The following is a 26,710-nucleotide window of genomic DNA, read 5'->3' as shown; positions in this document are numbered from 1 at the left end:
TTACTTTGTGATGAAAACTGTACAGAAATAATATAATGCACCTGTTTTGGAATAAAAACATTATTAGCAGAAAATCTAGTCTAGGAATAGTAGATAAGTGGAAGAAGAGAAGCTCCAAGTTAACTATAGTTTGCAAGAAAGGACACACAAAAAAGCAGAGCTGAGGAAGGAGACCAGTATGTAAGATCTCTTAAGGAGAGCTAGAAAATACAGGATTTTCACTCATAGAAAGGTATGTGTGAAATTAGAAAAGGAAAGGTTGAAAATCACCAGTATCTAAGTCATTAAAGTGACCTTAGTTTGCATATGGATTCTATTTTTCTTTCAGTATATGCATTCAATCACTCCAAAACCACTTATAGAATATGTCTTTTATTTTCTGCCACATCTGTCAAGTTCCCACATTTATGTGGCTGTTAATGGACAGTTTGTTCTGTTGATGGATGTGTTTGTCTTGTGTATCTACTATTCTTCCTTAACTACTCAAGTAATTACTACACTGCTTTAAGTAAGGTACTTTCCAATGAGCTTGCTGGTATTAGATCTGTAACTCCTCATTCAGAAGTCTTTGGTTTCATTTTCATGTAAATTTTGAAATTGGATTTTCAGTTAACATAAAAATTCCCTGGACAGATTTAAGATAGGATAACACTGAATGCAAATTTATTGTGTAGAACAGGCCATCTTGAAAATGTTCAAATTTCTAAGTCATGAATGTGATATAATACAGAAATATATAATGTTGCATATATGTGTAATCATATATACTATTAATAAGCATATATATGTATAATATATAACATACATAATATTGATGTATTATAATATAAATAACATTAATATAAAATAGCATATAAATATGCCATATTTATTATTATATGTTACATTTATTCTATTTATCATATATCATAATGTAAAATATAAATACATTATAATACATTGATATATAATATAATTACTATAAACAATTATCATATTATTACATATAATTATTATACTGCTTCTATAATATGTACTATTATAATGTATGATATATAATTTATGATTAATGGTAATATATGATTATATAATTTTATAAATATTATATTTGTTCCTGATGATTGTTTTATACTTTTATGATATTTGCAGATTACTCATTTTCTTCTAAGACACTTGACGAAATATTTTCAAAAGGTACTTGAAATAGAATATTTTCTTCAACATGAAAATTGTCTTTTGTCTTTAGCAATTATACACATTCCAACACCAGGACCAGCAGCCCAGGATCACCCTGTTTCAAGACCGGCAACCACATCATATATCATATCATATCATACCACATATCATATCTTCAAGTTCAAAAAATTTTATGCAAATAGAATCATCTACTACCTATTCCTTGGTCTAGCTTATTTTACTCAACTCTGTTGTTGACTCTTCTCTTAGTTTTCCAGCAATACCTGATATATCTAACTCATAAAAGAATAATACTAGCCTGGCGCTGGTGGCTCACACCTGTAATCCTAGCTACTCAAGAGATCTGAGGATCGTGGTTCAAAGCAAGACCTGGCAGGAAAGTCTGTGATAGTCTTACCTCCAATAAACCACCAAAAAACCCAAAGTGGCGCAATGGCCCAAGTGGTAGAGTGCTAGCCTTGAGCTGAAGAGCTCAGGGACAGCACCCAGGCCCAAAGTTCAAGCCCCACAACCAAAAAAACACCAACCAAACAACAAAACAACAACAAAAAACACTTCATTGGTGGATTGGCTTAGATTTCAGCCCATGATCACATGACACCATTGCTTTGGGCCTCTGATGGGGATGCTGACGACAATGGCAGGGAAAACAGAGTGGAGAAAAACTCAATTTATCCTGAACCCCAGAAGTCAAGTACACAGAAATTAGGGTCCTTTAATTCCCCTCCAGAACATGCTCCCTGGGACTCATTAACTTGCCAACAGGCCCATCTCACCAACAATTTCCACTACCTCCCTATAGCTCCACCCTAGGACCAAAACTTTATCCGCTGGGACACAGCCTCCCAAACCAGCAAAATCAGTTTGCTTTGTTGCTGGAGATTTTTCCGTTGTGTTGATATACCATGATTTGTTTACCACTCAACAAAGCATTTGGTACACTGGCCTCATCCAGCATAAGTTACAACTAAGACTTTGCTGTCTGAGACCATTGTAAAAAAACTATCTTTTTCTTTTTCTTTTTTTTTATACTGGTGGAAACTCCAGAAGAATGATCAAAAGAATTAATAATAGTCATAATATTTTTAATTTTCATGGGGAAAGCTGCTCAACATTTTAGCATTACATATGAATGATTTTTTGTACTCAATTTCTACTCTAGACTTTTTATTGACTTATATATTGTTTATGAAATCTAAAAATCAAATTTTAACAGTCCTGAATTTTTCAAATGCTGTTGTCATGTATTAAAATGATTATATATTTTCTCTCCCTTTTTTATTTTAATGCAATTAAACAAATAGACTATTTTAAAATATTGAACCAGCTCTGTTTACACCGCATTAATCCAATTTGTAGTACTTTTATGAACCACTGGACTTTATGGATGCCATTTTGTTGAGAATTTTTACATTTACATTCACTTAAGATACTCATCTTTATTTTTTCTTCCTGGTAAAGCTTGTTAAATTTTGGAGTCAAGGTTATGCTGCCCTCATAAAATTAGTTGAAAAATATTTTTCTTTGTTTTGTTTGTATACTGGATGAGTTTGAGTTATTTTTTCCCCTAAATGTTATCAGTTATCAAGGCAACCATCTGTGCCTGGTGTTTTGTTTGGAGAAGGTTTTAATTACAGACTCAATTTCTTTAGTAGACATGGGACAAGTTAGATTTTCTCTTTGTTTCTGTATCAATTTCCACAGCTTGTGTTTCTCTAGGTGTTTTCTTACTTCACTTTATTTTTAACATCGCTGATACAAAGTTGTTGAGTGTCATTTCTTGTTTATATTTCTAATGTGATATCTACCCCTTTCCTTCTGATACTGGTTATTTACCTCTCCCTCTCTTGTCTTGATCAGACTTGTTAAGTACTCATAAAATCTTAGGCTATGTTGAGTCTCTGATATACACCACATCTCCCTTTTATTAACTCTCATTGATATTTGCTGTGTGCAGTGTGCTCCTTTGCTTTTACAGCTGAGGAAGCAAGAATATTAGTAATTTTCTGCAGGTATACTATGCATTCATAAAACCACTTCCACCCCTAATCCATTACCATGTGCTTCTACTAGCCTTTGTCCTTTATTTATTCCTTATTTCCAATTGAGAGATTCTATAACTTAGTATTCTCTCTAATTCTGAATTTTGCTTCTACTAACATTTCTATAATCCATGTGGATGTTTTTTATTAGTGTTAGCTTGCAAACTTTCTCCATTGCTTTATTTTTAACACAAATGTCTATATTTAATGTGAGTTTCATATAGACAACATATAATTCAGTCTTATTCTGGAATCTACAATGAAAATCTCTGTTTTTCCATGCTTTAAATCATTCCTTTTAGTCTTCATAATTAGGAACAGCCTAATTCACCAAAATATTGATTATACCACCTTCTCAGAGTGAAACTTTTACGTTTCTATTTTTCTCTATTTATTCATAATCTCTTTATTTAAGTGATTTGGAAATAATATTTATATAAAAACATCAAAATAGTATAACAAGAAAAAGACAGATATAATAAGAACTGGATAGAGATTAAATGCTTAATATATTAAAATATGATGTGCTTTATATTGTAATTTTTGTTTTCATTATAATAATACCAAAACCACTTCTATGGAAACAAGCTGTTTTGAATGCAGTCATTTAAAAAATCATAGTTTACTACTTCATGATACCTCAATTAACCTCTGCAGTTTATGTAATAATAGGTAAAGTGACATCAAGGAATGTAGATACATTGGCTATGTTTGCAGTAAACATTAGCTATATTTACTGAATAATAACAGCCCAAATCGTCACCTTTAAATTCTGACAACTTTGTTTGCTAAAGTTCAGTTCTTTCTTTCATTATGTCAGCCCGATGTTCTTGAGTACCAGTTAGAGCCACCACTCATAAAAAACTCTTGATATTTTGAAAAACAAGCCAGAGGTAGTGGTGTCTGATTGTAATTCCAGCACCTGCAAAGCTGATGCTGGAAACTGTGAGCTTGAGACAAGTGTAAGTACGAAGATAAACCTTGTCTCAAAAACTAAGACAGACATAGTAAATGACATACAGAAGCCCCACCAGGAACTCCACCAGCAACTCCGCTTCTAAAAGTTAACTCCTTAGCTGCTTTCACACAAGTGATAATGATACATATACGCAGTACACACTTCATCCATATTACTTGTGATGGTAGAAAGTGGAAAGAGACCCAATGTGCATGGTAGAAAATTGGCTAGGCAGTGTTTATTCCTGGCTCATTCACCTACAATTGCAGTAAAGAGTGATAGTGCTCCACACAGATCCTCTTAAATCCTTTGGAAGGTCTATGCATGTATCCTCCAGCTCCTCTCTGCTTTTCTCTTAAAGGTATGCACCTGTGAACTCCTTCAGAACACTTGGGGCCTATAGGAGCTTCGTTACACTAATAGAAAAGTGGAAGTGTTGAGAGTTTATCTCCCCAGGGTAGCATGGCCATGACTGACTGAACCAGATTATGAAAATCCAGATCTATCACATTGAAGTTGGACAAATTTGGTGCAATTTGCGTTCAATAGGCCCCTGTGACAAGGTTATTAAAGTTGAGCATTGTTTGGCTTCTCATCCTGTTTCCTGTTTCTTCCCCTACCTTTGCATCTGTACCTGAGGGACATTTTGTTAATACAGCATTTGCACAAGCAAACCTGCCTTTTGGAGGTCTTCCTCTGAGAAATCTAAGATGCTTCAGATAATGTTGAGTAAATACCTACTATGTTAAATTGCAGCATGAAGGTATGATACAGTTTTTATAGGGAGTAATAGGAGATATAGGTTTTCACGAACACAGGTCACTAGCACATGGTTAGCATCCACAAAATCTTACTGATTTGGTAAAGTAAAAGCTTTTGAGCTTGAATATGAATCATGCTTTATTTTGCTCCAAATGATTAGTCATCCAGAGTCTCTGACCTGTTCTATAATAACAAGTAGTTCCTTGTATTACGTTACCTTGAAGGTATTGACACAAAATATAAATACGCATAATATGTGCCTTTCAAGGTAAAGATGATATTTTAAAAGGAAGAAAACAACTCATGAAACAGAAAGATAATGGTTTAAAAAACATAGTGCAAATATTTTTATTATGTGTAAAGTAATGTTAAGATACTTCACAGAAAACCTTTCACAGCAGAGAAGTTTGGAACCAAACTCCTATAGAATTTCAGTAGCTCATTAATTTCATTTCTTAGGAACATCAATTATTAGAATGAGAATGGCAAAAGGAAAATGTTTTGACAGCCAGTTGGCTCTTTGCTCTGCTAATACTGTGCACCATTATAGTATTAATTACATTAAATGTCTGCAGTGTGGGCGGGGAGAATTGGTTCTGAACATAGTAGGACAACTCTGGGATATAACACTATGAATCTGCAAATAGGAAAGTCTTAGTAGAGGATTCTGTATAAAAAGCAGGGAGTTGAGTAAAGGAAGAAGGTGAAAATGTAGCTCGAGCTCAGACAAGGCAAGTAAATATGTATGTAAATCATTGCCCTTGTCTTCAAATGTAGAGATCCTGTCCCTCAGAACATCCTTTAAATTATGTCAGACAATAAAGAAGAAATACATTGTGCTTTTACTAAAAGGCCACACCAGAAAGCACGATAGCGGTGACCAGGAAGAGTCCCATGGCTCTTCTTTGCGTAAATGTTGTGTGGAGGCAAGCACAGAGCTTTATGAATTGCAACAGACAAAAAAAAAAAGGACCACACAAGAAGATATTTGAGAAAATGTAACTTGTGAAACCTCCCATAAAGGTGCAGTGTTGTTTCTTTATAATTATCATTAACAAGCAGGGCCATTATAGTTACCTGAGTCTGTGGCACCCTATCACAGCAAAGAATTGTGGAGATGAACTGATACTGTAGGACATAGTCCAAGATCTAAAAGGCTGTGGAGTTCTACATGCCAAAGCCTGGAACTTCAAGAATCTTATACTTTCATGATAACTTAAAAAAAAATAAAATGGAAAACTCCATGGCTTAGAAACTTTATTTCTGGTTAAAGTTTTTAAAGCATATTTATGGAAAGGCACTTTAGCTTGTGTTGCTTAACAAAGTGCCAAATTCTTTCATCTTAACACAATCATGTCTACGTTCACTACCGTAAACTGGAAAAATAATCATCCAATTCTTAGTTAGAGGTAATGTTCTGGAATGAAAGCTGGAAAACGATCATTACAAATTATGTGTGCAGTAACTAAAAAACATACATGCTTTCTTTCACAGTGAACAGCGCTTGGAGACATTTTCTGAAATATCATATGCCAGTTTTGGTGATGACAAAATCTGTGTGGCTAATTATTAATTAAAAGATGCAGCCAGGGCATGAATATTCGTTTGTTTCACAAATGCCTAGTATGCAAATACTGAGTGCCGGTTGTCTTCTTTCATATGCTTAATCTTTTTGGATACCTACCCTGAAAAAATTGGAATTAATCTATTATAAATCTACTACCACAATTACCATATAAGAAACAGTTATGCAATTTACTGATTTTTTAAATTATGGATTTTAATTAAATATACTTGTTTTGAGAATTATGAAAAATATTTGAGTGTGGTTTTGATCACATGATGGGAAGGGATGGGAAAGGGAAACAAAGGAGGAGGCAACAATGCTTGATAAGAAATGTACTTATTATCTTGCCCATGTAATTGTAACCCCTCTATACGGTATTTTCACAATAAAAAAAAAACCCAACAAATAAAGCAATTGTAGAACACAATAAAATAAGAAAAATTTAAGTGCTCATCAAAAATTGTGTTCTGCCCCAATGGATAAAAATATGATCTAATATCAGTATCCAGAGATTTCAAAGGAGAGACAGAACATTAAAGCATAACATAAAGTAAAAAAAAAAAAGATTTCAGCTTAGTTGCAGTTGGGTTTGATGGAAAGGTGACATTTAGACAGGGTTGTGGTGGTTAACATTCATTGGGCATCCACATGGAAAAGTCAGGCACAAGAGGCTCATTCATACCTATAATCCTAGCTACTCAGGAGACATCTGAGGATCACAGTTTGAAGCCAGCCTGGGCTTGAAAATCCCTGACTCTTATCTCCAATTAATGACCAGGAAACCAGAAGTGGAGTTGTGACTCCAAATGCTAGAGTAGTTTTGAGCAAAATTGCTCAGGGACAGCACCCAGGGCCTGAGTTCAAGCTCCGTGATTGACAAAAATCAATCAATCAATCAATCAATTAATTAAAATCTGTTTAGTTGGGAAGAAGAGAAGGAGTAAACAAAACTGAGTGGACAATGGAGCCAGTGATCAGGTCTGACAGTGTCAAGATGAAGGAAAGCTCTGGAGCAAATCCTAACTTTCAGAGTTCTGCACTGTACAATCTGCAGGCCCTCCTCCCTAAGCATGGCCTTGGGTGTAGAGGATCTCTAAAGTTGAAGCAGAGCTAGAAACTATCTACTGAGCTCTCTCCCTTCACCAAATTCTCTTTGCAACCACAATGGGCTAGAGGGAAGGGAGATGGTGTATTATTTCCCCAACTTCCTTATCTAGCACTGGGCTCTCTGGATTTGTATGAAATTAGTTGTCATAGGCTAAATGCATATGGCTGATGAGTTGATGAGTGATGAAAAATGGACTTCCATTTCTGAGGTTTAGATAGAGCAGTCAGGAATGAATCAACAATCTAGGGTAAACAGATGGACAGACAAGGAAAGGATTTAGTAATGGTTGATAGAAGACTTTTACATGCAAGAGATATAGAGCAGAGAGAATAATATTGCTTAATTTTATCTTACATACCTATTACATATGATGAGTATAAAATTAGACACTATCATTTTACCAATTTATATACATTATTTATGAAAAGCAAAAGAGACAGAAACACAGTACATGATTTACCTAATGACTTGCTATGAGGATAGACTTGAAACCAAAGAGAAATTGACTCCATATCCATTATACTGTGGTCCTTCCCCACAATATAACCATTTCTACCCGTTTCCATCTTGCTATGTCTATATTCATGCACAGATTAGCTATGCAAATAACTTGAAAACAACTTATGCAATAGCAAGAGCTGTTTTATGATAGACAATAAAGAAGGTTCAACAGGCTGAGTTATAAAGGAACTTCAATAATACTCCAGAGGAGCCAAGAGTGTGGCTCAGCTGGTAGAGAGTGTACCTGGCAAGCACAAATCTATGAGTTCATATCCAATACCACAAAAGAAAGTAGTCGAGTGAAACGTTCCCACCTTTTCTGCATTATAACCACATCCACTCTTATCTATCTATATTCACTGCTCGCTCTCGCCACTGAAAACTCGGTGAACTCTGTTCAGCTGGCTTATACAAAATGGCCTGAATGCATCTACACTTTAGTTCAGTTCTCAGCATTTTTAGGCAGATGCTCAACCAGTTGGCCTCAGTACAATCAGCACTTCTATTGATGAGTCACGTCCATTGTCATGTCTGCAAAAAGTAATCAGCCTAGAGTTGCAAAATTGGGATGCAGACCCCAAAGTATCTCCCTTCTTGCCATCTGGACTTTTGACTCCCTAAGTCACAGTGGATTGGAAAAAAATTGCAGAATTCTTTTTGAAAGTATGTTTTCTATGACAATATTTTTTTCTATTGGCATCTTTAACACCATGGGCGAAATCTCCATTTTCCTATACAAATGCTTTGTCTTCACAGAGTAAAGACCTGGGAAGTCTATATAGATTGGGCTCTAAATGTCTATAGGTACAAAAAGAGAGAACCAATCCTTACGGAACCAAACTGATTTTGGATGGTGACTGGCTGGATTTTCCCCTTCTATCTTATCTTTTATTTGACAGTGCTTTCATTTACAAAATAAGAGCAAAGCAAATTAGACAGTTCCAGGTAATAAAACAGCTTTATCTTCCACTAAGGATAGCAGCCCTCGATAGCTGAGGGAAGTGGGCAGAATATTCTGTTTCAAACCTCAGAGATGACAATTTTAGCTGTCAACATATACATTCAAATCAGACATTAAATGAACAAAGTGTTTTTCACCTTTTGAGCTTCACACATCGTATCTAAGTGCAAGCCCAAGTTCCCCCATAGCTGAAAAGAAAAGCATGTCTTGAAAAGCACAAAACATTTGGAATAATTATGTACTTTTCTTCTTGGTTATTATTTTTACTTTTTCTGGAAATTCTCCCATTTTTCCCAAATTTCATTAGTATTTTAAGCAGGAAGATAATTTATGTTCATCCAAGAGTTACCATGAATCAGAAACACAGCAGCCATTTTTTAAGCTTTTAGCATTATCTTGATTTGCTAGCAGTATCCTACACTCTGGCTTAAGATTTTACTATGGAATAAATGGCAACAGAGAAACCATGGTTATTGTGTTAACCTCCACGTGGACAGTATTTTGGTGATGTCATAATGTATTTGACTGAAGTATGAATGTGTGAAATTAAGCTATGGAGCTATTCATCTGTGCTCATGATTATACCTTCCAATAGTCACCATTTGCTATGATTACTATAACTTTGGTTTCTCTTTAACTTATTTATTGTGAAAATACCGTACAGAGGGGTTACAATTACATGAGCAAGGTAATGAGTACATTTCTTTTCAAGCATTGTTGCTTCCTCCTTTGTTTCCCCTTCCCATCCCTTCCCATCTCTGCCCCCTCCAACCCCCCCTGCCCCCCCCCCCCGCGCCAAAGTTGTAAAGTTCATTTTTTGACATAACTGTCTTGTACGTCTCATTGTTGCAATGGGTCCACTTGTATTCCTATTTAAACAATTTGTTTTTTAGTGTCAAGGGATTGGAAATGTATTGGCCTTCATGTTTACCAGGCCAAGGTTCAAACCCAGCTTCTATGACAATTTTGCTAGTTGAGTTCAAGTAACGTACTTAGCATCTCTAATCTCCAGTTTCCAAATAGGTAAAACTATTGTTAGTTTTTATTAGTAGTAAAATTATTATTAGTTACTAATAGTATCTCAAAAATGTAAAAAAAGAACATCGCAGGATCTATGTAAATATCACAAAACTCCTTTATACAGTCTAGGTATGCCAGTAATATAAAAAGAACCCTGTTAGAAACTTGATTGGCCCACACACAGTGTCCTTTTAAAGTTCCTCTTCAGCCTTCTTTCACCTTTCTATGGGATATGCATGGAAGCATCCTTGGGAGGAAATATCCTTGGAAAGAGGTATCCTGAGAAGGGCTTACTTTTTCAATTAAGATGGACTTACTCCTTTCTTCCTATCTGGGAAGATAGGAAGGCGTATGAGCCATACTCGTGCCTTGAGTATAAACAGTACATTAAAAAGATATAACCAAAGGAAATTAAAAAGAAGTTGATATCTGGATGATGTTCTTTCTTGTGCAATGAGAGCTGATCTAGACTAGTTTTCCCAAGACTTGTAATATGAATCAATACCCCTTGTCTAATGAAGTCACTGTTTACCAAGTCTTACACTCTGAGTTGTAGTATTCCTAGGTGACACAAGAACAAATGTAGTCCATAGTAAGGCAGTTCATATAAAGTTCATCATCTTCACCTCTCTGGTGTGAATATAATCCATTTATGGGGCAAAACATACACACTTTTTAAAGCAAATCATAAAATAAAATTCCGAGATATCACTGCTTTCTTATAAATGGTCACCATTCAACTCGGTTATATTCTAGAGCCTTGGCTATGTTTTCTTACATCTTTTGTACATCTTAATCAATCCAGTCCTAAGGCCTTTTATCTCAGTATCTGGCCAATCACTGGCTTCTCAATATCTTTTCTGACATCACTTAGTCCATTTGGGGTCAGGTGGATCATTACATTTGCGTATTCTTATAAGTGAATTTCTGCACTTGCTGCTTCATCTGTCTACCTCTCTAGACATTCTTTTCATCTTAGCTACTTCACCACATCCTCATGGAACATGTCCTCATGCTCTCTGCCCTGAGTATCTCCCCTTTGCATCTTGGTTTATCTGTTTTGTTGTTGTTGTTTGGTTAGCACATATCGTTAAACATTGTATATATATCAAAGGCCTAATGTCTACTTCCCACCTCTGTAAGCAGCAGAACAGTTGAATTTATTGTTTTATCTTTCAGTATTGTATTCTATAAAAAACCAACACTGAGTATACAGCAAGTGCTTAATGTTCATGTAGTCATAACCCATATTTAGTGAACAGTTATTATGTAGTGAGCATTTCAAATGTTGTTGTATATGCATTAATTCAGTGTAGTGGTCACAGGCTTTCATTTGCCTCATTATGTACATTAGGAGGCTCAGGAACAGAGAAGTAGCGAAGTCAAGGAATTTGTCTGAGGTCACGCAGGTTGTGACGAAAGATTCAAGTTAGGTAGTTTGTTTATAGAGACTTCTGCTCTTAACCTTGACCAAGGCTGAACAAATCTTGCACCTCTTGGGAATGGCACTCCTTCACATCCAAGCACTGATGGTCAACAAAAAATAAATAGAAGCTACTTTATACAAGTTATTCAAGACTAAGGACATATAATCTACATTTTAAGACTCCATACAACTGAATTCTTACCTTTCTACAGCTATAAAGTTATAACTATGAACATATATTTATATTTCCCTTAACAACAAAATGCAAATGCCTTTTATAACTCTTGGTTTTCTCCTTGCTTTGCTGGGCCTTCTTAGAGAAAGCACATGAAAGTACAACGTTGTAGAAAAAAAGAAATATGATTATTAGTCCCAGGCTGAATTTGATTGTGCCAAGTACAAATGCTAATCCTGTTGGCATGGTTAGAAGACCCTGAAATCAGAGCTTTATGCAGGGATTTGAAAGAGGTAGAGCATTTGTATATATTCATGTTCTAATCCTGCAGCCACAGGTGCATGACTGCACTGCAGATGGGGTTGAATTCTGCAGAAGATGATGAAGATATTCAGGAAAAGGATGAAGAAAAATTTCATAGAAAATAGTGAGTTAGTCACTGAAAAGCAGCTAAATTGCTGTGTGGACATACAACGATCAGTAATACCGTAGTAACTGAAATATCTCCTACATGTTATAATTTTTGTTTGCAATTTTGGAGCTTGAACTCAGGCTTTGTGCTTGTTAAGCAGACCCTGTCAACCTTTTTTTTGCATTGATTATTTCAAGATAGAGTTTCTATGTTCAGGCAGGACTGACAGCAATCTGTATATTTGTGTTTCCTCACACTGCTGGGGACAACAGGCATGTGCCATTGTGCATTTACTCCTAGCTGGGGTAATGTGTATGTAAATTTCATTCAGCCTCTGGTGAGATAGAGGCTGAAGAAGTTCTTTGCACAGGCCGGCCTCAGTGATCCATCCACTCCAACTCCACCTTCAATATAGCTAGGGTGCTGGGAAGGTGGCTCAGTGGTAGAGCGCTTGCCTTGCATGCATGAGGCCCTGGGTTCGATTCCTTAGCACCACATAAGCAGGAAAAAAAAGCTGGAAGTGGTGCTGTGGCTCAAGTGGTAGAGCGCTAGCCTTGAGCTGAAGAGCTCAAGGACAGCACCCAGGCCCAGAGTTCAGGCCCTACAACGGGCAAAAAAAAAAAAAAAAAAAAGCAAGGATTATGTGTTTGAGCCTCCATACTTGGCCTTGCATTATGGTTTTTAAGATGGTCACATTATTTAAGATGGTCACATGTAAGACTCACAATAATTCTAAAAGTTCAAAGATACATTCCTAGTTTGTGAATGAGAAAGCAGAAATGCAATTTTTAAATTAATTAATTAATTAGTTAATTACTTTATTTGTTGGTCATGGGGCTTGAACTCTGGGCCTGGGCACTGTCCCTCAGCTCTTCAGCTCAAAGCTAGGGCTCTACCATGAGTCACAGCACCACTTCTGGTTTTCTGGTAGTTAATTAGAGATAAGAGTCTCAGGAACTTTCCTGCTCGGGCTTGCTTTGAACCATGATCCTCAGATCTCAGCCTCCTGAGTAGCTAGGATTACAGGTGTGAGCCACCAGTGCCTGGTAGAAATGCAAAACCTTTTTTTAAAATTTATTTTATTTTGAAAATACCGTACAGAGGGGTTACACTTATATGGGCAAGATAACAATTACATTTCTTATCAACCATTGTAGCCTCCTCCTTTGTTTCCCCTTCCCATCCCTTCTCATCCTCGTTTTCAACATAATGACTTGTACTTCTCATTGTTGCAATGGGTCCACCTGTATCCCAATTTAAACGACTTGTTTTCCCCCTTTCCCTCTACAAATTATACCAACATCAAATACAGTGAAAGCACAGGTTATACTGTGGGGGAGGGACATACAAAGCAACAAAGAAATAATCTTATAAATGCATTAGAAACAATCGCATGAAAGAAGAAAAAAACTTTTGAATACATATCTTAGGGTTCATTTCCCTAACATCACCTTATCTGACCTTTTCTGCTTGACTCAGACATATACTAGATATTGCAAATAAGGGAAACCATAGGACCTATGTTTCTTTGGGCTTGGCTTACTTCACTTAATATAATTTACTCCACATAGAGCTCCCCTATGACCCAGCAATCCCACTTTTGGGTATTTACCCAAATGTTTACAAACAAGACCACACTAAAGCTACTAGCACAACTATGTTTATTGCAGCACTATTTACTATAACTAAGATATGGAACCAACCCAGATGCCCCTCAGTAGATGAATGGATCAAGAAAATGTGGTATATATACACAATGGAATTCTATGCCTCCATCAGAAAGAATGGCATTGCCCCATTTGGAAAGGTTTAGAAATGCAAAACTTTTAAGGAAAGAAGTGACAGTGGCTTGCAGTGAAGACTTGAGAGGACTTTTGTTAACTGTACAATCCCACCCAAGAGAGGAACATGAATCCTTTTTACCTTATGCCAAATAAGAGAGGAAGCCTCCATAGAACTCTTCAGCGTCTATGCAGAGTGTGATGTTGAGTTTGGAGGATAGGGATAGAGATGGAGAAATCTGAAGGCAAATGGTTGGTTAAGATGACAAAGCAAAGACAGTGAAGGCTGCCCTGGGAATGAGCTGTATTACTGAATGTGGACTGAAGAGGATTGCTTCCCACCAGCTAAAGATCCCTAGAATAAACCCCACCTTTTAAAATAAATCCCTCCCAATAAGATGACCTAGATGGTTCATGACTCCAATCAACTCTCCTGTTTGCTGGAATTCCTGACAGATAAGGAAAACATCAGAGGTATTTCCCAAAAGGCATTGCACTTGGGAACTGCAATCAGGTCTCTCCCATTATTAGCAGGTGTGGAGAGAAAAGGAGCATTAAGCAAGGAGACGAGAGCCACTGGTAGCGTTTTTTGCTGAAATCTCCTTTGCATCATTGAACCATTCTTCATTTATATCCTTGAGCGATGCGATCTCCCACCACACTCCCACTTAGATGTCAATGATCAAATGCAGCTGTGGTAATCCCAGCCCCACTATCAATGGAAATATCAATTTTGCTCACTAAGAGAAATGTAAATCTTACACTAAGAAAGAGAGCATGATGAAAAATGAGTTCAAATTTCAACCTTACTACTTACTGCTTATGGAACTGAAAGCAATGCCTTACAATGTAAAATGAGGGTTCTGAGAATAAAAACATATTTCCTTTTTAAAAACGGCCTTCCTCTCTTTAAGTACTTGTGCAAAAGTGTTTCAATTCAACACATCAGTATGTGAGTGTACTATCTCTGTCCACTTCACACATAGCATTCAGTGAGAATCCTGAGGAATTGTAAATTCACGTTGACCAAAGGACTGCCTGGTGTTTTATTACTTTCATTCTAGAAATGAAAGAATTTTCTCAGTAAACTTATGCAAACAATGATTTCAAGAACACAAACTGTTTAAATATTTTATAAATGTCTGTGTATATACAGAATGGTTTTGCCAATTGAGAAATCTATTGGGTAGATCCTATTTATAGTGAAATATAAAAGAAATATATCAATTTTATCTCTTGGAAGTTTTGCAATTTAACCCTTGCATCAATCTTGATTGTGTGTCTTGAAGACTAAGGACAATGTCAAGGTTTGGTTTTTTGTCCCCCAGTCCTCCTGTGGGAAGGTCTCTCCTTTTATTATTGAAATATATTTGACTTGCTTCAAATTGGATTAAAAATGAGGCATCAAGGTAAAGCAATATTCACACTTTTTCCAAAGTGACACAAATGTATTTCTCCTTAATTGATGGGAGAAATCAGGGAAGAGAAAAATCTCAGAAGCAAAAACAATGTGTGTTTCTCAGAAGATTAATGGAAAGTTGGAACGCCCTTGAGGAAATAACTACTGACATTTTTCCTTCTTTGTACAGAAACGTAATGCGTACAGGGTTTGATTTTCTCAAGATTCAACAATAACTTTATGTCAAAGCATGATGGGAACTCAGAGCTTGACTTTCCAATCTGTTTTTGGTTCCTTTGCTGTCTGCTTCTTCGATAGATGCTTGCAGATCTTGTTTGGGGCTGAATTTCTACACTGAGAAAGGGCAGCAGGAAGCACTGTCAGCAGTATGGAGTCTCCCTGAAATCAGTTGAGCTTCTCAGCGCCCATTCTTGTGTCAAACCACATGAAACAAGTACTTCAAAACTGTGAACTCTGCCAGGTGTAAGTGGCTCATGCTAGTAATCCTAACTAGTCCGGAGGCAGAGATATCTGAGGATCATGGTTGAAAGCCAGCCCCGGCAGGACACTGTCAACTCCAATAAACTACTCAAAACAGCTGAAAGTAGCTCTGTGGCTCAAGTGGTAGAGCACTATCCTTGAACAAAAGAAACTCAGGGACAGTGCTCAGGCCCAAAGTTCAAGCCCTAGGACCAGAAAAAAAAATAATTCTGGCTTTTGTAGCAGCAAGGACTATTCAGATACCAAATAAAAATAGCAAGTTCCCTGGGGAAGGATGAGGGATGGCTGCATGTGCATCCAAAACAATCACTAAATAGAACATCAGACCTGAGAAGCCAATTGGTTCTGTATAGACCAAGATCATTGTCCATTATTCATATCTTCTAACAACCCTTGTCTTCTGGGATTTTCAAGTATGTACCTGCAGCATAGATAATGATGAGGACAGAACATCTGTGTGGTTGCTCACCTTACTCAGTGATATTCTCCTGCCTTTCCTCCTTTCCTTCCCCTCCCTCCCTCCTTCCCTTCCTTCCTTCCTTCCTTCCTTCCTTCCTGCCTCCCTCCCTCCCTCCCTCCCTCCCTCCCTCCCTTCCTTCCTTCCTTCCTTCCTTCCCCTCCCTACTTCCTTCCTTCGTTCCCTCTTTCCTTCCTTCCCTCTTTCCTTCCTTCCTTGTCTCCTTCCTCCTTCCTTCTTTCCTTCTTTCCTTCATTCCTTCCATTGTGAGTCCAGTGCAGTGATAAGTTCCCTGAAATGTCCAACTCTTCATTCCTTCATCTTTTCTCCTTCTTTCCTCTCATTCTCCCCTAATATGACTCTTCTTTCCCTAAAGGTCTTGTTTCATCTGATTCTCCCATTTCCTACCTGCTGCAGGGGTTGCAATCTCTTACCAAGTGGAGAGCAAAGAAAGATTAGAGGAGGCTCTGTGTGTCCAATGTTGGGCAGAAACCAGATAGTCAGGGACCTCAGTTAACAACAACATTTCTGTCTCCAAGACCTGCACTGACAATGACCCAAATCTTTTCATCTGAGACACTTAGAACTGGAGGAGTTTTACAGTCATATTGAAGAGATGAGGACATGAACACACAGAGAAGCTATTTGCCAGGTGAAGCAAAGCTCTGAGTGAATCAAGGTCTCTGGACTCCAAAACTCAATGTTTAAGGTTTCTGTGAGAATTGTTATTATTCTGGCAGGTTTTCCCTTGTAGGTAACTTGTGCTTCCTCTCTAGACTCATGCTTTTTAATTGGCAAGTTTGCTTGTAGTGTAAGGATTCAAAGTGAACAACTAAAACATAGATAGGCACATATTTTAAAGGTACAGGAAGGGAGAAATAGATTTCTAAATCATAGGACTTTGTGCATTTGACTGTGGAGCTGCCATTTGTATCAATTTATTGCCCAAAGTAGCTTTCAGGGACTCTGTTATTTGATAAATTACCCTAAATGCAATCTTATTCATAGGCCAATCTTGTAAACTACCTTTAAAAAATATCATATGCTTTTCATTATACTCAGATCCACACCAAGGTCTACCAGAAAGAAAACTTCTTTGTGTGTGTATGGATTTTGTTTTACCCTTTGCTTGCTGGAAGAAGTTCTCCATCTGAAGGATGAAGTCCTCCATTTCTTCTCACATTCATATCTATTTCTAAGGCTTTTTCCTTAACTAGTTAGGATAGGTTTTCTTTTTAAAATGTTATTAATATGTATGTCAATGTTTAGGCTAACCTTTAACTCTTAAGACTGTGGATATCTCATTCTGGTTCTCCCATGCCCCTCCTCTTTAAGCAACTCTGGGAGGAAATGCAAGACTCCAAAGTAGGCTGCTTTATGTAACCACACTGTGAGATCTGGCACCAAATCCTGCTGTCTGCCCCCAGAACAACCCCTCAGGAATGTGAACAGCCAGAGCAAGACAGATGGAGCAGATGATGGAATTATTAGTTCAGAAAAAGGCACTTTTTTGTATCAGAGAAAGATAGGAAAATGTGAAGACATAAAATCATATACACTGATCACTTTTTTCCCCTAACCTAAGACCAGGACACATGGTATGACACACTTATCCTCCAAGGGGAGGAAGACATACTTGACATGAAGACTCCAAATGGGAAGTCCTTTTCCATCCAGGTTCTGCAGAAGAAGAGCATGGTGAATCATGGGTAATGCTGAGATACTTTCCAGATGCTCACATGCACATGTATTTCTAGGAATAGTATTAAAAGGCAGATTTATTTATTCAGGTGGTCTAGGGTAGTGCCTGAGAGTCTGCATTTCTAGCCAGCATGCTGGTGATATAGTTAAACTGGACTGAGAGTCACACTTGAAACCCAGCCCAAGGGACGACATCTTATTCATCCTGGGTATTCCCAACATCCAGTAGGGTAAACAACACACATATAACAATTTGATAAATGAAACTCCAGGCATTTTCATGCATGCACAGTTATTTGACCTTCTTAGTAATATTATAACATAGGTGATATTATCCTGTTTTTACAAAAGACTGGTTAAATTCAAATATTTAATCATTCAGTTCTATATTAGAGATTCTACAGAGAAGTAGAAAACCTTGATATTCTGGATTCAAATCTTGCCAATGCAAGGAATTGATTTCCAACCTAATCCCCTAATCTGTCAAAAATGACTCTGAAAATACACTGTTCTAAGTATGGATAGTAGAGCTGAGTCTGAATCAGGCTGGATCTGAATCTCAATTCTAACCCTTCCTAGCTGTGTACTTGAGCAAGTGCATGATCCATCACAAGGCTTAATCTATTCTGTCATTTGAGATTAATAGCAGTTTTTAACTCAGGGTTTTGATGGAAATTAATGAATTATATTTCTAAAGAACCTGAAACAGTTTTTAGCTTGCTTCATATGATGAAAGTATAGATTAAATTATAGGGCTAGTAAAGAGCTAGCAACCTCTTGCTGGGAGACTGACATTTAATTTACAAGGCTTTAAAGATAATGTAATGTAACATAATGTATCCTAGAACTTCTTGTGTCTTTTAGTTATTGGGTAAGTTTGCTCTATGAGAATCCCCAAACTATATTTTATTTTTATTTTTCATATATATATATATGAAAAATAAAAATAAAATAGTTATAAACATAGCCGGAACATGATGGAAGGGGTGCTAGCAATGGTGAAATTCCAATTTGCATTAAAACACTTTGGAACACTTTCTGCTTTGAAATCAATGCAATACCTTATTTCCCCTTTCTGTTGCTGAGTGTTAGTGACTCATACCTCTAATCCTAGCTACTTAGGAGGCTTAGGTCTAAAGATCTTGGTTTGAAACCAGCCCAGGCAAAAAAAGCTCTGAGACTCTTATCTCCAATTAACCAGCAAAAAACAGAAGTGGAAATAAAAAGCTAAGGATAGAACCCAGTACTGACACACTTACAAAAAAAAAAAGTGGATCACAGTAAGTTATCTTTTGTAAGCCTTTGTCTCTCATAAGAATACATTGTATATTTCCACCCACTGACATTTAATGACACACAGAGAACAATGATTCACCCCAGTCAACATTTTAATATTACTGAAATATCTCCCCTAAGTCCACAGCACAATTTTCAAAACATGTGAATCTATCAGAACAAAAGACATCAAACTGTCTTTGCTAAACCATTTTGCTGATTTTTTCCCTCTGCCCCAATTTCCTCTGATCTATAGTTCACCAACCAACAAGAAGACAAATGAAGATAATTTCCCAATTAATTAATCAAGCTCAATCCACTGTCATTTAAGTAATATCCACTGTTGGAGCACATTTGGGTCCATTTAGTATGCTTTCCTGGATTCAGTTGCAATTTAGCTCTGTGCAAAAAGGGACATTAAATCTGTGTCAACCCCAGGTTTTCGCTTACTCTTCCTAATGAAGCCTGGCCTCATTTAGCTGTGATTAAATCATTCTCAAGTCATCCTCTGCATAGAGGAGAAGGAACTGGATGATTCAAAATGGCACTGACTACTGGGCTTTCGGTCTCTCACGTACAGGCTTTGAAATGGAAACAAGTTAGAAGGTTTCAAAGGCCTGTGCAGAAAACCCAGCCACCTTCCTTCCACCATTCAGTGCCAGGGGAATTGTCTTTCCTCCTCCTGAGCCGATCAGCTGGTGCCTGAGGCCTACGGATTTTTAAATATTTCAACATTCCATTTTTGGCTCCTAGCCCTGCAGATTTTTAATGGTAAAAATGTTAGAAGGCTAAAGTTAACAATTAATTAGCACTGGCACACAGACTTGGAAAGGATTTGGACTGCCCTGAAAGAAAAGCAACTGGAAGCAACTAAAACATTTGAAAACTAGACTCTGTAGCCACTGAATTTCTATTCTCTGGGCCTTTGATTCTCTCTGTCTTTGTGATAAGATTTGTCAAGCTGAGGATTGTACTCTTGCTTCATTTCTCTTTCCCTTCGTGTTTCCCTCTTTCCCTCCCTTTCTTTCTTTCTTTCTTTCTTTCTTTCTTTCTTTCTTTTTCTTTCTTTCTTTCTTTCTTTCTTTCTTTCTTTCTTTCTTTCTTTCTTTCTTTCTTTCTTTCTTTCTTCCTTCCTTCCTTCCTCTCTCCCTCCCTGCTGTCCTTCCTTCCATCCTTCCTTCCATCCTGCCTTCTGTCCTTCTGTCCTGCCTTCCATCCTTTCTTCCTTCCTGCCTTCCCTCCTTTTCTTGTTCCTTCCTTCCTTTCACCCCTCTCTAAGTGGTACTAAACTTTTTCAGAATTATAGAGAATTTTAGGCTAGTAAAAAATGCAAAACTGGGAGTTTAATAGAATTGAATTTCCCATTGACATTCAGTGCTGTTTTAAGCAAGGCACTCTTTGGGACCATGGCTTTTTTTTTTTCATTCTGAAGATGGGGCAGTTGAATTAGTCTCTGAGGTCTGTCCTCATTCTGAGAGGTTGTTATTCAGAATAAGCTGGGAACAAGGACAAATGTGCTGTATAATTTAATCTGGAAACCAGATTAAATAGGCCAAGACAGACCACCAAAAGGAATAGATCTCTTTGCTCTTGTTTGTATGTTGTTATAGACAAGAACAGTGAAGGGTATAGCCAAATTGATTAAGGCTTGTGCCCTACCACACTCTTGAGATGCAGCCTTACTACTATCACCTTGCTGTACCAGACCCAAAGTTAGCACTAGCTCCATAAACTGTTCATCATTCATTCACTGATATTGATCAGCCACACTGCATACTGAACTCTGACCTGTTTATGAACACAGAGTTTTAAAAAATGTAAAACCAGGCTCATGCCTGTAATCCTAACTACTCAAGAGGCTGAGATCTGAGGAACATGGTTTAAAGCCAGCCCAGGCAGGAAAGTCCATGAGACTCTTAGCTTCAATTAACCACCAAAAATCAAAGTGAGACTACACTTTAAAGTGGTAGAGCACTAGCCTTGAGCAGAAGAGCTTAGGGCCAGTGCCCGAGCCCTGAGTTCAAGAAAAAGGAAAAAAGTTACCAATTTAGATTAAAATTTCTCTGGTAAGTTTCTTGACTTACCCCCTTCTAGTCGTATGTGTGATTCTCTATATTGTGAAAATATAACATAGAATCTGTGACATCATTTCTTGCTTAAAATGTTTGTCACTGGAAAGACTAGACACACAGAACAGAGAAGATTATTTCTTTCTACTTTGTGTCTCTCAAGCACTTAGCAAAAGTCATTCACTCAATTTATAATTGTCTAACATTATAAGCCACTTGCTTATTGTTTTTTAAAAAATAAATAACATCGAGAGTACCATGATTTATATATAATAAATTCTCCATTCTTGTTTTTTTTTTTAACATGAGACCAAGCGTTCCTCGCTGCTACAGGGGAAGCAGCGAGGTATAGTTAAGAAACAACCTTAATGTGAGCAGAGGGAACAAAAACACAGCACTTATAAGCTAAATTGCAGTATAGCTTATATAATCTAAATCCTGCTGTAAATTCTCCATTCTTTTTTTTTTTGGGGGGGGGGGGGGTCTGGTCATGGGGCCTGAACTCAGGGCCTGGGCACTGTCCCTCAGCTCTTCAGCTCAAGGCTAATGCTGTACCACTTGAGCCACAGCGCCACTTCCGGCTTTTTTTTCTTTTTGCTTATGTGGGGCTGGGAAATCGAACTCAGGGCCTCATGCATGCAAGGCAAGCACTCTACCACTGAGCCACCTTCCCAGCCCCAAATTCTCCATTCTTTAAGCATAAGGTTTGATGAGATTTAGAACATGGATGCCCCCAGTAGCCAGCAGTGCAGGCAGCACGGACTGTTTATGTGACAGAAGTCTTCCCATTGCCATTTGTAATTGCTACACCCACTTCCCTCCAAGATCCACTATATAGTCCAATACAATGTCTGTGTAGTACCATCACTATATACTAAATTTTCCTGTTCTAATACCTCATCAGAATGGAATTGTACAGCATATGCTCTTTACTTTGTGGCTTCTTTAGTTCCACAAACTGAAATTGGTCTAGGTTGATAAACAATATAGATTTTTTTTTTAAATTTAAATTTTTTTAAATTGATGTATTCCATTATATAACTAAACCACTGTTTGTTTCTTTATTCATCTCTTGATTGACATTTGAGTTGTTTCCATTTTCAGGCTATAATATACAGCTATTTGGTTAACAGGTATGTATACGTCTTCTTTGGACACAATTCTATTTCTCTAGATAAATGCCTAACAGGTAGAAGTATTAAGCCAAAAGATAGCAAATGCTAACTTTTATAACAATATACTAAGGTTCTGCATAAATGGCTTTATTGTTCATACCCCTGACAACACTGATAAACTTTTCACCTCTTCACCATGGGATGTTTGCTGATGTTAAATTAGCTGTCCTGACTTGGTGATGTGCTTGCTGTGGTTATAATAATGCACTCCTCTAACAACTAATGATATTGAACATCTTTTTATGTACTTATTAACCACTTATGCAATTTATTTTGTGAAGAGCTTGTTTATGAAACAGGCTATTCAGTGCTAAGTGTTCTCAATTAACTCCATATTCAAGGACTTTGTAAGATCTAGACATTAAACGTATTTTCTGCTGATTTGTGTTTTCATTTTCATCTTCTAATAGCTTGTTATTAAGCAAATGATTTTACTTATAATAAAATCCCATACTTTTTTCTTTTTCTTTTTAGAAGAAATAGTTGTATTGTCAAAGCTCATAGAATATACCAACATTATAGACCATGATAATGACAATTTGCCTTGTGCAGGATAAAATGTGGTTGTTACTTTAACTGAATATCACCATCTCACAATACTGTGAAATTTATGCAATCACTTAATCCCAGTAAAATTTATCAAAAAAACTAGTCAAGTTGCCTATTGTATTCATTTATGTATCCATTTATTCATTCACAAGTGTATATGAACTACCCACTCTAAAAGCATGGGACAAAGACTGATTTAATAGGACTGTGCATTTGCCAGAAGTATGACGAATCTTAATGTAACTCTGAACAAGTATTGCCAGTATGATCTGTGAGATTTCAGATATCAAAGGGTTGTTATTCTGAGGTTTTCCCCCAACCCAACACTCTGCTTATCCAGAACCGCTGCCTCCCAGGCACAGCAAGAATGCCACTGTTAGCGGCAAGACTAAAGCAGCCAACCTGGTCCTCCCACCCCAGTGAGAAGATAGCTGAACATGCTAAGACTTAACTGAAGCATTGTGTAAGGAAAGGAATGAGGCTGGAGCTACTTTGGTGAGTGTGCTGATTCTCTGCAGCAGAGTGTGGAAAAGGAATTACTCTAGTCATATGTTATCAAGAGAGAATACTTTTTTCTTACAGCATTTATTGTCTATGTCTGCTTTTTCCAAGACTTCAGGAGTTTTCTGCCGTTTTCTTAAGTGTTGTTTTTGAAGGTTCCTTTTCAGATTCTTCTTTTTTCTAATTTTTATTGTGAAAATACCTTACAGAGGGGTTACAATTGCATGAGCAAGGTAACGAGTACATTTGGTATCAAGCATTGTTGCCTCCTCCTTTGTTTCCCCTTCCCATCCCTTCCCATCTAGCTCCCCCGCCCCTCCCCCTCCCATGCCAAATTTGTAAAGTTTATATTTCGACATAACGTCTTGTACATCTCGTTGTTGCAATGGGTCCACCTATTTAAACAATTTGTTTTTTCCCTTCCCCTCCACAAATTATACCAACATCAAATACAGTGAAAACAAGGGTTATACTGTGGGGGAGGGACATACAAAGCAACAAAGAAGTAGTCTTGTAAATATGTTAGAAACAATAGCAAGAAAGAAAAACCATTTGAGTCCTTATCTTGGGATTCATTTTGCCTAAATCAACTTATCTGACTGTTTCTGCTTGTCTCAGACATATACTAGTTATTGCAAACAAGGGAAACCATGGGACCTATGTTTCTTTGGGCCTGGCTTAATTCACTTAATATAACTTTTTCCAAGTCTTTCCATTTCCTACCAAATGGGGCAATGTTGGGGCTGGGAAGGTGGCTCAGTAGTAGAGCGCTTGCCTTGCATGCCTGAGGCCCTGGGTTCGATTCCTCAGCACCATAAAAGCAAAAAGAAAAAAAGCCAGAAGTGGCGCTGTGGCTCAAGTGGTAGAGCGTTAGCCTTGAGCTGAATTGCTGAGGGACAGCACCCAGGCCCAGAGTTCAGGCCCACGACTGGACCTTTCCCAAAAAAAACCCAACAACAACAAATGGGGCAATGTCATTCTTTCTGATGGAGGCATAGAATTCCATTGTGTATATATACCACATTTTCTTGATCCATTCATCTACTGAGGGGCATCTGGGTTGGTTCCAGATCTTAGCTATGGTAAATATGCTGCAATAAACATAGTTGTGCTGGTAGCTTTAGTATGCTCTTGTTTGTGATTATTCAGGTAAATGCCCAAAATTGGGATTACTAGAATCAACAAAACAAAGAGTTGGTTCTTTGAAAAATTAACAAAATTGACAGTTTCTTTTTTGTTAAAACAAATTCATCATGTTGGTGAATTTTGTTCTGTTGATTTAATTGTAAATGCTCATATGAACACTGTACTTGAAGCTTTGATAGTAAGTCTTGAAATCACATACCCTTCCTTCCTTCCTTCTTTCTTTCCTTCCTTCCTTCCTTCCTTCCTTTGTTCCTTTTCTTCCTTCTTCCTTCCTTCCTTTCTTCTTTCTTTTGTAAAGGTGTTGTACATAGGGGTTACAGTTACATAACTCAGGTAATGAGTACATTTCATTTTGAACAATATCACCTCTTCCCCTTGTTTTCTTCCAGTTTTTCTCTCCCAGCTCTCCTTCCCCACAAGATGTCTAGTTCATTTTCAACAAAGTATCACTGCAGTATTTGTTTACCCTTTTCCCCAACATTTCCATGCTCCCTCTTACCCACTCCAAAACACCAACTTACCCACCAGATGGAAGATACAGAAATCAGAAACAGTGACAAAGGAGAAAACAAACAAAAACCAAAACAAAAAGCAAAATATCAAATTAACAAAATAGCAAAATAACAAAACTCTTGTTTCCATTTCAACAAACATCTTTTGTTGTTGTTGTTGTTGGTCGTGGGGCTTGAACTGTAGACCTGGGCACTGTCCCTCAGCTCTTCAGCTCAAGGCTAGCACTCTACCACTTGAGCTACAGTGCCATTTCCACTTTTTCTCATGGTTTATTGGAGATAAGAATTTCACAAACTTTCTTGCCTGGGCTGACTTTGAACCCCGATCCTCAGATCTCAGCCTCCTGAATAGCTAGGGTTACAGGCGTGAGCCACTGGTGCCTGGCCAAACATCATTTTATATGATCATATGCACATAGCACTGAGCCATTGTCTTTGACTTAATTTTTTAAATTGTTTTCTATATATTTCCATATTTCAACGAAGTGAATCAAGATATGAATTTGAATTTGGCTGTATCTACATATCACTTTAGAAAATAAAGATTTAGCAATATTGAGTGTTTGTATGAACTTGATAATGGCTTTTGGTATAATATATGTTTATCAAATGAGCAAATATCTTTGTCCTTTCACAATTTTAATAAGAATATGTTCTATATTCCATGACTAACTGGAATGTTAGGTGTAGGTCTTTACAAGATGAACTTTAACAGACTAAGAAGGTTCTTTCACTTAGTTTTCTGAGAGTTTTTAAAAGTTTCATTGATTTTATTGGCTTTTTCAAAGACTCCATACTTGTCTCGGATCAATTTTTCTGTTTGGTTTTCTTTAGTTAATTATTATTATTCTATTTGTTACTTCCTTTTTCAGTCCACTTAGGGTTTGATTTGCTCCTTTTAGCTTCTTGAGGTAAAAACTTAAGCTATTTTGCTTAAGCAGTTTTTTTCTAGTGTATTCTATTAAAGCTATGTACATTTTCATCTAAACACAGTCTTAAAAATACCTCACAAATTTTGAAATACTTTGTATTTTGTTTTATAAAAGTCTTTCAATTTCTATTGAGAATTTTACTAATCTTTAGTTATTTTAAATTGTTAATTTCCAAGTAGTTGAAGATTCTGTAAGTCCTTTTTTAATTTCACTAGATGATTTAATTTAATAATAATTTAATCTCACTATATAATTACACTGTAGCAAGAGAAACTTTCACTTTTTATGCATAGAAATTTATGTTATTATCCATCACCTATTATAAAGATTCCATATACATTTAGAAACATGTGTTTCTAAAGTTATGTGTATAATGCCATATAAATTTTAATTCGATCATATTGGTTGAATCAAGATATTACATATTTTTATCTCTCACTAAATACCTCTTCAGCTTTGTTGAGAAATTTGCCTTATGTAATTCATCATTTCTGTCAATTTTCTTTGTTTTACATCTATCTCATTTAAAATTGCTGCATTTATAAATTGTACTAGCAATAACACCACTTTTCTTGAAGTTCAATTTGATATTGCTATATCCATA

The 26,710-nt window shown here is 36.8% G+C and overlaps 1 long non-coding RNA gene across 1 annotated transcript in view; it reads left to right on the top strand.

The window, feature by feature from the left end:
* Window positions 1–568: 568 nt before the first annotated feature.
* LOC122107494 overlaps window positions 569–26,710 on the top strand; it is a 337,519-nt gene continuing 311,377 nt past the window's right edge. Inside the window, exons 1-2 of the long non-coding RNA XR_006147358.1 lie at window positions 569–584; window positions 22,425–22,428. This is a non-coding gene — a long non-coding RNA (uncharacterized LOC122107494). The remainder of the gene's footprint in view (window positions 585–22,424; window positions 22,429–26,710) is intronic.

The sequence above is a fragment of the Dipodomys spectabilis genome, unplaced genomic scaffold (genome assembly GCF_019054845.1).
Source record: "Dipodomys spectabilis isolate Male_0828 unplaced genomic scaffold, ASM1905484v1 ptg000051l, whole genome shotgun sequence".
Classification (NCBI taxonomy): Eukaryota; Metazoa; Chordata; class Mammalia; order Rodentia; family Heteromyidae; genus Dipodomys; species Dipodomys spectabilis.
Note: the sequence above shows the minus strand (reverse complement) of the source record. Positions and strands in the feature narration are given on the sequence as shown.